The sequence below is a fragment of the Mustela erminea genome, chromosome 9 (assembly GCF_009829155.1).
Source record: "Mustela erminea isolate mMusErm1 chromosome 9, mMusErm1.Pri, whole genome shotgun sequence".
In the NCBI taxonomy this organism is placed as follows: Eukaryota; Metazoa; Chordata; class Mammalia; order Carnivora; family Mustelidae; genus Mustela; species Mustela erminea.
Genome location: NC_045622.1, coordinates 21,028,014 through 21,037,489, shown reverse-complemented (window position 1 = coordinate 21,037,489; position 9,476 = coordinate 21,028,014).

The following is a 9,476-nucleotide window of genomic DNA, read 5'->3' as shown; positions in this document are numbered from 1 at the left end:
CACCATCCTGTCCCATCTCTCCCTCAGGGGCACCGGAAGTCACGTGACATGGTGGAATGGGCTGAGTGGCACATGCCTGTTCCTGAACGATATGTTATGGATGTTTCTTGGCTTTTTGGGGGGGGGAGGGGAGTCTTCAGAGGTCCACTAGAGGTTGAGAGCTTGACAGATGTCACATACTCAACCTATCTGAGCCCATGAGGGCCTCCCTCAATATTCCTCAAGTTGGGAAAGAGCTAATAGTCCTAATTCATTACTTCAGTCCAAGCTTACTTACTGAATTATTCCTTTTACTCCCAACATGCTCCAGTCCAGAGGATAAATTATGTGACCAGGCTAGTCAGAGGTCACCAGTCAGAGTCTCTGCCCCAGGGCAGGAACCCCCTCCTCTGCCCCATCCACACAGTCGCCTTCCAGAACTACCACACTTCCAGGCCCACTCCAGTCCCTGTTGGATCTCCCCCACAACGTGTCTAGGCCGAGACCCAACAAGGCAGTGCCCCGGCCAGAGCACAAGACTCAGAAATCGGCCCCAGGCGGGGTGGAAGCCTCATTCCAGCACCTACTGGCTATGAGAGCTTGGCTAGTTATGAATCTAGTTTCCTCACTGAGTTTCCTCACTGAGGAAATAGCAACTATAATAGCACTTACGTCGTGAGGTTATTGGGTCAATTCTTCGCATGAAACTTGTGTTCAGTTATTCACTAGAGAACCCAGTTAAGGAAAATTTAATTTTAAAGCTGGTGTTAGGAAATATCACAAGCTTAGAGTTCATGATGCCTGGTGTCCGCCTGTGAGGGCAGCAGTCCTGACTTCACCCCTGCATACACACACGCTGACACATATACCCTTCCCTGTGGACAGCCCCCTCCCTTCCCCCACCAGCGCACACAGGCCACAGCTACCTTGCCTCTCCCAAAGGCAGACCCTGTCCCTGACCCACCAGCTCCCACCACGTCCATGCTCTACCCCGGGAACCTGCTGCCACTGTCCAGACCAATGACAGGTCACAGCGGCAAGAACAGGAATTACTTGGGGCACCTGGGTGGCTCAGTGGGTTAAGCCTCTGCCTTCAGCTTGGGTCATGATTCTAGGGTCCTCGGATTGAGCCCTGCATAGGGCTCTCTGCTCAGCGGGGAGCCTGCTTCCCTCTCTCTGCCTGCCTCTCTCCCTACTTGTGATCTCTCTCTCTCTCTCTCTCTCTCTCTGTTAAATAAATAAATAAAATAAAATAAAGAACAGGAATTACTTGATAAGGCAGTGAACAAGCTGTCCCCCTACCCCCGCCACTGGCCCCACAGAGATTCCCAAATCACTACTGTGAACACGCGTCTTCTTCCCACGCGTCTCTTGTGGATTCCGGGCACTTTCATCCATGACATGCCACACAGTCTGATGGAAGGGCTGCTTATCCTGGAATGTTGATTATGAAACCCATATGGATTAACCTCCTGGACCCAGCCCCTAAATCTCTCTGGTCCGACTTGCCCTGCTCCCTCCCAGCACCCTCCCCCACTGCCGGCACTTTCCTCTCCACCACCAACGGGACCACGAATGCACGCCAGCCATTCTTCACTCCTCAATCACTGCTCAGCAGCCAAGACATGTCCTGTGCAACGCAGGCTTAGGGCGGGGAGAATGCTATGTGGTGGTGAAGGGCAGGCCTCCGGGGCAGAAAGCACTGGAGAAATCGGACTTTGAGTCTTTGTGTCCATTTCTCAGATAACATCACTGTAAACTTTCTTTCTGTTGTACCGGAGTCGGCATGAGCCCACCAGAGCTGCTCTAGTGAGAGAGCTGGGGAGGAGGCAGTCTCATCTGCGATCCTTGTCAGAGCTCCCAAACTTCTCTTCCCCAGCTCCCTCCCCACACAGACACACCCCTTGCCCTCCCTCACCCCACCATGAGGTCCTCAGCCTGGCCACATGGGGAGGATTCCTCTGTTCTCTACCTTGGCCCCGCTGTAGCCAACACTCTCTACGTTTTGTGCCACCTATGGCTGGATGTGCAGCTGGTTGTGGGAGGTGAGGAGATGAATAACTAGAAGGAGATCGGTCAGAAATTCTTCCTAGGGGACAAGGAACCAAGAGCCTAAAGAATCTTGACTGTCGGATTTGGTCTCCCAGCTCACAGGAGCACATAGCCTCTGCTGTCCTATCTTGGAAAAGAGAAGTGTTCCAAGAGAACTCCTCCCCACCAGCGTTCTGAGGACCTTTGCTCAAATCTCCCTCCCCTAGAGTCACTATCTGTTAAAGACCCATGCTGTTGCCCCTGCCTATTCATATGTTGAAGACCCAACCCTGCACAGGTAGGTATTTTGGAGATGGGCCTTTGTGAGGTAATTAGGTTTAGATGAAGTCAGGAGGCTAGAGCCTCCATGATGGGATTAGCACCCTTGGAAGAGGAGATCCCAGAGAGCCTACAGGTGGTCTACTTGGAAAATTTCTTGTTGGTCCTTCTCTCACTCACACTCAGTCTAAGGGTTCTGTTCTCTTTTCCCTGGAGTTCTGGTCCATTGGAATCTGCAACTCTACCCCTTCCTGGTGCTCCTCCTGCCTTCCTGACCATTATCTCTCACTCCGTCTTAGTCTTCTTCACCGCTGACATTGACATCACTTGACACTGACATTTCTGGGGTTTCTTCTTTAGTGTGTTTCTCACACAGTTTTTCTTACAGAATTTACCAGAAAAAAAAAAAACCTCATTAACTCTCATAATGATAATCATCAAATGCTGTTGGGATGCACTCAACCATCTACTGTACAGGTTGAAGGTCTAGAGTCTTTTATCCACAGTCCCGACATTTTTCTGGATCCTCAGATCTCTCTATCAGGCTTCTTGGTGCCATTGCCACCTGGCTTTCCCTCTGGCCCACCATATTCACCATGTCCACAGAGAAAACCTCGCCCTCCTGTGCAGACGGCTTTCCCCACCAAATTCCCAGTCTAAATGCCTCCAGTTATATCCAAACCGGAAATCTAGGAGTTTGTTCTGTCCACCCCCTACCCAAACCCCATCCAGCCTATCTGTAAGACTTCACCCGCCAAACGTTTTGTAAATCTGCTATCTTCTTCCCATCTCTACTAAAACAGCTTGGCACACAAAGTAACCAATGGCCTTCCGCCTACGTCCTCTCCAGACCCTCTCCCACTCTTTCTTCTTCTACTTTATCCTTGAGTAATTCTGAACAGCTTGTGGTTGCCCACCTACTCCTTGCCCAGCTCCAAGTCTTTGATCTTACAGTATCTTTTTTCTAGAATGTTGCCACCCACTCTTTCCTTCAGCTGGCTCTAAATAATCCTCATACAATTCACCCAACAAGCATCTCTTAGAAACCTGTAACCCCTAGATGAGCTTCGGTGCCCCTGATCTGTGCTCCCATAGCATCCCACGTTTACCTTTGTTCCAACACATACCATGTTGTAATGAGGTTATTTGTGTCAGACTTCCTAACTGAAAGACAAGAATGTATCTTACTGCTTGAGAGTTCTAGCATTCACAGGATATCTGGCAGTAAATACCCAGAAAGGTATAGAGGGAAACTGTGAGGTCTTCATTCATTCCAGACACAGTGTGGATACGTCTTACAGATTATTCTTTTGGAAAGGACCTTACCCCTTGGAAATGTCTATTGAATGAAAAGCTACTCTTTATAGCTCATCAAAACTCCCCTGCAAGAGTTCATCTAAAATGCAGAACTAGGGGCACCTCAGTGGCTCTGTTGGTTAAGCATCTGCCTTCAGCTCAGCTCATGATCTCTAGGTCCTGGGATCAAGCCCCAAATCAGGCTTCCTGCTCAGCAGGGAATCTGCTTCTCTTGCTCTCTCTATGTCTCTCCTTCTGCCTTCCCCACCACTCATTCTCTCTCTCTCTCAAATAGATAAAATCTTTTAAAAAATAATAAAATAAAGTAAAATAAAATAAAGAACTAGAATAAGACTCAGACCTAACATCCTGGCACAGCTAAGGGATGAATTTGGAACCACATCTGGAGATCTTCATTCCTCTCTTAAAAGATAAAGAAAAGAATAAACGTGAATACAGTGACTGTAGTAGACTCTTCTATGCCCTTCCTTACTTATAATTTTTAGAGGTAGTTAAAAGCCAGCAATTGAATTAATTTGTTGGCTACTTCCTACCTCCTTTTGTTCCCCAAAGAGAGCCCAAGTCAGATGACTCTGGGCCCTTCACAAACCCTCTGAATGGCACCAGAGCACAGAATGTCATTACCTCGCCCAGGGGACAGGCGTGCTTTCTCACAGTTAGGGTGAGTAGTATGTTTCTCTTTTTGCTCTTCCCCCCAATCCAGCTCTACAAAGGGCTCAAATCTCTTAGTTCCAAGATCCCTTGTTCACAACTCCCTCAGACAAAAATGTGCAGGCAAAGCACTCTACATTAATTCATTTTGGTGAATAGCTCTGCTTAACACTCTCTAATTTGTTTTTTCAGGTACCGAGAAAACAATCTCACTATTAATACCATGTGATCTCTCGGCCCATCCTCTAATCACGTTGTCCAGACAGCAAAACCCAGTGTCTGTTTAATGCCTGAGATGTGCTCTTGAGCCATTTTCTTTTACTTCACTCCATTCACCATTTTTTATGCTCCCGTTTATTGAGTATTTTTGTAGGTCAGGCAATGTGTTAAGCACTTCCCATGCACTGGGAGGAATCGCCCTCCCCCCGAGCTCATTGTGACTTGCATCTCCCCCGATCCTTTAAACCTCTACACAAGTGTTGCCTTCTTGGGGATGTTTAACTTAAACATTGCAACTCCCATTCCTTTCCTCAGAATTCCTTATGCCGGATTTTTTTTTCCAAAAACGCATTTTGTTATTAATTTGTTTATCGCCTATCTCTTCTCATTATGATATAACTTCCATGAAGGCAAGGTCTTTGTTTTGATGCTTTGTTTTTTGTTTGAGTTTTTTGAGAGGTCCTTTCTTTTCCATGTCTGAATCCCCGGCACTTAAGATAATACCTGCGATGTAGTAAATATTCGGTGTTTGTGGAACACATGAAGGATCACCGCAGTCGCATGAAGTTCACGGGTGAGATAACTGAGGTCGTAGATGATAAACGACTTGCCAAACAGCTCCTGGAGCCAGCGTTCCATGTCTGTGTCAGCACAGCCCAAGCTTCTCTCCACCACATACACTCCCTCGGCAACTCGTGTCTCTCTGCCACGTCATGTGTGTCTCTTCCCTGCTCCTTTCCAGTTCTCCATTTCTTTTCTTTCCTTTCTACTTCCATATCTCTCTTCCCCATTCAGCTTTTTACTCCTCTGAATTCTACTTCTCCTGACTTCCTCTGTTTGAACCACTATCCCCCTCTACCTCTCTATTCAAGGAGGTTCCAAAATGTGATTCTGTAAGCTAGTTCAAAAGCAATTCATGCTGATGAATTAGTCCTCACTAAATACAAGTACAAAAGACAGGTTTCTTTCTTTTTTTTTTTAAGATTTTATTTATTTATTTGACAGAAAGAGAGAGAATACAAGCAAGGGGAGCAGCAGGCAGAGGGAGAGGGAGAAGCAGGCTCACCAAGCCAGGAGCCCGATGTGGGGTTGGATCCCAGGATCCCGGGACCATGACCTGGGCAGAAGGCAGATGCTTAACCGACCGAGCCACCCAGGTGCCCCCAAAAGACAGGTTTCTATGTCATTTTTACAGGGCTTTTTAACAGAATAGTAACCATTGTTTAAAGGTACCCAATGTTTGATTAGATTGTCATCCCAACAGAGATTTAACATCTCTCCTGTTGTTGGACATCTAGATTGTTTCCAATTTTTTGTGGATAAAAGAAATATTATAATAGAGTTCTTTTGCATATATATATATATATATATATATATATATATACTTTTTACCCATGTATTCATTTTAAACAGATGACATAGATCATTCATGCACATGATTTTTTTTTTTTTTTTTTTGGTGCCAAAACCCGGGAATGAAACATGCATGTGATTTTAGAAAGTCACACTGGGTGAGTGAGGTCAACCTCATGGGGGTGTAAGACCATCCTCCTTTCTATCCCACTTTTGAAACTGTGATTAGAGATCCATCCACAAGCAAAAGCGCCTACGTAGGTGTTGTGGGATCTAGAACAACATGTCAAGAGACCTGGGAGGCGCCATCCACCTGTGCGTCTGGTAACAGGCAGACAGACTTCACTGAAGGCTGCAGAACCCACGGAGCCAGCGAACTTGCCCAGACCCATTTTCCCCCTGATCGGGGGGAAGTCTAGGAAGCTTTGACCTGGAGAGATCAGCCTGAGAGTTCAGCCCTATGTAGGGAAGATTCTAGCACTTCACTGGTTCCAAAAGAATTAAAGTATGAGTTTGGTTACAGCAGAGGCAACATTAAGAAACATTCCCAGCATCACCCTTCCCCTCCCAGGGAAACACTGCCTGGGGCTGATCTATCAGACAATGGCAACCTCCCATGGAGGGTATAGGGGACCCATGAGTGAGTGCCTAGCTACCCTAGTTGTGAGGACACAGCTGAAGAAACCTAGTTCTCTTCATCAGCATCCAGACACAGAGGTGGGACCTCCATGACTTGGAGAAGTACGAGGATATTGGGAAAGAGTCGGCTAGGAATTTCAAAAGATAATAAAGAGATCGTACTCAGTAGGCAGTCCATCCCCGAGCCTCTGTGAGTACCGTACCTGGAGACGTCTTCGGTGAGTCCATGGGTATCCCTAATGGCCCAGGTGCTCAGCCAACACCTCCCACCACTCTGCGGCTGGCTCCTTGTATTCAGTGCTCCAGCACATGGGGAAAACAGATTAGAAAAGAGGCTTTGGGGGACTCCTGGGTGGCTCAGTCAGCTAAGCAGCTGCCGTCCGCTCAGATCACCATCCCAGAGTCCTGGGATGGAGTCCTGCATCCAACTCATTGCTCAGTGGGGAACCTGCTTCTCCCTCTGCCTGCCATTTCCCCTGCTTGTTCTCCCTTGCTCTCTCAGAAAGAAAGAAAGAAATCCAAGCTTTGATTTAAGGGTGAAGAAGAAACCACAAACATGAGTTATAGCACCACCTTCTGGAAACCAAAACAGAGGTTCCCAGCAGCTACCTGAGGAATTGGAAGAACCAGAGAAGACACAGAAACTTAAGAATTCTGTATTAGAGTGCAAGAAAAGTGGAAAAGATTACCACTACAAAGACAGAAAAGTCCATATAATGACAGCATTGAATAGAATGCACCATCCAAAGGTCATTAACAACCATTTAAGGAGATGTTTGCTACTTCAGATATGAAAGCAGCAATGCAGAACTACAAGGAACATGAAAAAAATCAAGGAAACACATCATCACAAAATAAAATAGTAATTTCGTAATAACCAAGCTCAAAGCCATAAAATTTTATGATCTGATAGAAGAATCCAAAATTGCTGTTTTGAAGAAACCCAACAAATTAAAAACTCAGAAAGACGATTCAATTAAATGTCAAAAAACACATGATCGAACTCCAATTTTTACAAAGAGATAAAAAACCATTTTTAAAAAACAGAAAAATAAACAGATTTGAGAGCTGAAGAATTCAATGAATGAAATAAAAAATGTCACAGAGAGCACCTGCAGTGATCAGAACAAACAGAAGACAGAAGAAGTGAGTTAGAGGATAGGAATTTTGAAATCACCCTATTAGAGGCAAAGAAAAAAAAAGAGAAAGAAAGAAAGAGAGAGAGGGAGGGAGGGGAGGAAGGAGGGAGGAAGGAAGACCAAAGAAAGCCAATATGATCTATAGGACTCCATCTAAAGGACAAATATGAAAATAATTGGATTTCCAAAAGAGAAGAAAAGGAAAATTTCTCATCTCAAGCCACTGGTCCCTTCTTTAGGAGCCACCAATATTTCAAATTTTCTGTGTATCCTACAAAACATATTCTGTATATTTACTAACAGGCTTATAGATCCCCACTTTTTTTTTTAAGATTTTATTTATTCATTTGACAGAAAGAGATCACAAGTAGACAGAGAGGCAGGCAGAGAGAGAGGGGGAAGCAGGCTCCCTGCTGAGCAGAGAGCCCGATGCGGGCCTCGATCCCAGGACCCTGAGACCATGACCTGAGCCGAAGGCAGCAGCTTAACCCACTGAGCCACCCAGATGCCCCTAGATCCCCCCCGCCAAATGGTATGGCGGTAGACAGAATTTTGTCCCCACCAAGTTCATATGTTGAAGCCCTAATTCCTAGTACTTCAGCATGTGACTGTATTTGAAGGTAGAGCCTTGAAAGAGATGATTAAGTTAAAAAATAAGGCCTAATCCCAAATGCTGGTGTCCTTATAGAGGAGGAAATTTGAACACAAGCAGATACCATAAACACACACACACTGAGTTAAGACCAGGTGAAGACACAGCAAGGGGGCGGCCATCTTATAAGCCAAGGAGAGAAGCCTCAGAAGAAACCAGACTTACTGATACCTTGATCATGGACTTTGAGTCTCCAGATCTGTGAGAAAAAAATTCCCGTGGTTGCAGCCATGTGGTCTGTGGTGTGTGGTTCCAGCAGCGCAGACAGACCAATACAGATTTTTGGGTTCTGAGAGTCCAAGGCCACTGGAACAAATCCCAAAAGTGTGGAAGCAGCTTAGGAACTGAGCGATGGGTGGTTGGAGGAGTTTGGAGGGACATTCAGAGGACGCGTAGATGGCCTTGAAAAGACCATTGGGAGAAACACGGAGGTTGAAGGTGATCCCAGTGAGGTCTCAGATGGAAACGAACAACACGTTATCTTAAACTGGAGGGAAGGCGGGGCGATGCCTGGGTGGCTCAGTTGGTTAAGCCTCTGCCTTCAGCTCAGGTCATGATCCCAGAGTCCTGGGATCGAGCCCCGCTTCGGGCTCTCTGCTTAGCAGGGAGCCTGCTTGCCTCTCTCTCTCTGCTTGCCTCTCTGCCTACTTGTGATCTCTATCTGTCAAATAAATAAATAAAATCTTTAAAAACAAAACAAAACAAAACAAAACTGGAGGAAAGGCAATCCTCACTATAAGGGGCAAAGAATTTGACTGACCTGTGGTTTAGTGTCTTGTTCGTAGTGTTTTGAAAGTAGAACTGACAAGGGATGACCTTGGATTTTAGCTGAGTAGCTGTCTAAGCTGAGTGTTAAAGGCGTGGCCTGATTTCTCCTCGGTGCTAATAGTAAAATGTGAGCAGAGAGAGGCAGCTGCCCGGAACACACCTCTTGTCTCTGTCTTCGTCTTCCTGTTATTCAGGCTACAGCTCCCTAGCAGGCCAACAGCCTCAGAGAACAGGCCTGAGGTCACTACCAGATTACTGTCCGGTAAAGAGCACATGGTCATTGCCCACAGTATATCACTTTGTCATGTTCACACCTTGATCGTTTATCTAGTCATCTCCACTGGTTACATTGACCTTCAATGACTAAGGCATTTAGCACCCCAGAACAACGATCTTCATCTACCCGTGGGTTTGCCATCAACCTCCCTCCAAGCTATGCAAAAATCGAG